The sequence below is a fragment of the Corvus kubaryi genome, unplaced genomic scaffold (genome assembly GCF_017639235.1).
Source record: "Corvus kubaryi isolate FWS band 111438036 unplaced genomic scaffold, C.kubaryi_AGA036_p1.0 37179, whole genome shotgun sequence".
NCBI lineage: Eukaryota > Metazoa > Chordata > Aves > Passeriformes > Corvidae > Corvus > Corvus kubaryi.
The window spans coordinates 709,313-711,710 of record NW_024581049.1 but is presented as its reverse complement, the minus strand read 5'-3'; the positions used below and the strand labels follow the sequence as shown (position 1 = coordinate 711,710).

The 2,398-nt window shown below is 55.6% G+C and overlaps 1 long non-coding RNA gene across 1 annotated transcript in view; it reads right to left on the bottom strand.

Annotated features, from left to right (window-relative positions):
- LOC121661578 overlaps window positions 1–1,474 on the bottom strand; it is a 24,370-nt gene extending 22,896 nt beyond the window's left edge. Inside the window, exon 1 of the long non-coding RNA XR_006015031.1 lies at window positions 1,336–1,474. This is a non-coding gene — a long non-coding RNA (uncharacterized LOC121661578). The remainder of the gene's footprint in view (window positions 1–1,335) is intronic.
- Between the last annotated feature and the right edge of the window lie 924 nt (window positions 1,475–2,398).

Below are 2,398 nucleotides of genomic sequence, written 5' to 3'. Positions count from 1 at the left end.
TGATGGAACAGGCGGGATTCTGATGGAACAAGTGGGATTCTGATGGAACAGGCGGGATTCTGATGGAGCGGGAGGGATTCTGACGGAGCGGGCGGGATTCTGATGGAGCGGGAGGGATTCTGATGGAGCGGGCGGGATTCTGATGGAACGGGCGGGATTCTGATGGACTGGGCGGGATTCTGATGTTCTTTGCCACCTTGTGAAGGGCAGATCAGAGTTTTGCCTGCAGGAAAGAAGAAAGCCCCAGGGCCTCCGGGAGCACAGAGCTCTCCAGAAGCTCCTTGGTCCTTCCCACCCTCATTCCTTGGTTTCCCCTCGCAGCGCTCCACTGTTTGGGCTCCTTTTGGTGGAATTTGGTTGATAAGGAGCTGCAGTAGGAGGGAAAAGCCTGGCCTGGCTCGGACACCCTCAGGCACAGGGTGGGGTTGTTGGTGGGTCTGGGCATGGCCAGGGGTTGGGTTCCTGATCCCTGTGGGTCCATCCCGCTCAGGATATTCGGGATTCTGGGATTCTCAGGCGTTAATGGCCACTTTTCAGCCAATGGACTCACGGATGCAGTGAAGTTTTCCTGTCCTTTCTCTCCGAAGGTGGGCACCCAGCAGCTCTGACCTTAAATCAGAAACCAACCCTTGTCCCAGGGAGAAGAGAGCCCAGTTCTTTATCTGGGGAAGGATTTTGATTAAAAGCCCAGCACATGTTCTCACTGCCTTCCCTCCCCTTGTTCTCACGCCGTGCAGCCCATTTGCAATTAAATTGAGTCTCATTACCCTCCAAAGTGAGAGAAGCTGCTCTGAAAATTATGAGTAGGAGTCTCTCTACCTTTTGACAAATTATTTTCTAATGAAAAACATCTGCTCGGGCTACGAGGCTTCTCTCGTCTTTATTTCTGCCTGATGCAGATGGGCTTTGTCTGCAAATTGCAGAGCAGGGCTTTGGTCCCGCAGCCAGAAGGGACAAGCAGGGATTGATAAAATGCACCAAAGCCGGGAGTGAGATCTCATCCCCCCTTTAATTATCCTGCTTCCCAACAGGTGTAAGGAGCACAGCACCTGATGGTGCTGAGCATCCAGATGGCCTGGAATTGTCTCTCCGTATGCTGCGGGATTGGATGCATGGCGAGGCTCAGGTTAGCTCCGTGTGGGCTGAAGGGACAGATCCGTGGCTTGGTCAGGAACTCTAGAAAACGAGATGAAAACCCAAAGAGACACCCAGGGGTGTTTGGTTAAGAGGGAGATGTGGAAGGCACAGAATCATGGAATTGTTTAGGCTGGAAAAGAGCTCCAGGATCATCAAATCCAAGCTGCGACTGATCCAGCCCAGAGCACTCAGTGCCACCTCCAGGAATTCCTTGGGCACCTCCAGGGATGGGCACTCCAGACCTCCCTGGGCACTTCCAATCCCTGAGCACCCTTTCCATGGGGAAATTCCTGCTGCTGCCCACCCTGAGCCTCCCCTGGCCCAGCCTGAGGCTGCTCCCTCTCCTCCTGTCCCTGTTCCCTGGGATCCATTCTCCTGTCCAGCCCAAATCCTGGGAAGAGGGCAGTGTGTTCCTGCAGGATCTGCCCGGCCTGGCCAGTGGGACACCCCCTCTTGGGAGCTGGGTTTGCTCCTGGCAGAGCTGTGACGCCCAAGCCCAAATCCCAAATGCAGCTCCAAGCCCAAATCCCAAATCCAGGTCCGTGTGGAGCAGTTTGGGGGTTCCCACAGATTTCCAGGAATGCTGGCTCCGTTATTCTCCCCCCCTGAGGACAGCTGGGATTTCTGCTAATGGACTCCTGGTCTGCACTAGCGGGCCCAACCCTGTGCACACATTTTGGGGTTTTTGCTGCTCCGAGAGCTCTGAAGGCTCCCCTGATCTCTGACTGGGGCTGCCATCAGGCTGCCAGGACTTGCAGGAATACTTCCAGAGTTTCACCTTTCCCTTTGAAGCAATCCCAGCCGGATCCAGGTTGATGTGGGTGTTTTATCCTCAGGGAAACGTTAATCTGGAAGTCCTGCGGGTTCTTTGGCCCCGCTGTCCCCGTGCTGTGAGGGGACACTGCAGCAGAGGGGCTGGGAGGGAGCTCAGCACTGAAACTCCCTGGGACAGAAGCAGGGATTTCGTGTTCTGCTAAACTGGGACCGTGCAGGGACACCAGGATCTGCCCAAAGTCACCCAAATCCTTGCCCTCGGTGAGATCATCAGGTTGGCATTGCAGGACTGGGGAGGCTCAGGGAATGCCCAGGTGGCCACCAGGCCCTGGGAGGACTCCCCAGTCTGGGATCTCGGATTTTCTCTGCTGTTTTGAGATGTGTGGAGCCTTTCCCCACGGCAGGCCAGGGCAAGCTGAAGGGGAAAAGTGGAGCCAAGAAGGAATCAGGAGCTCCTTGGGCAGTGGGATTTGCCCAAAGCCACCCA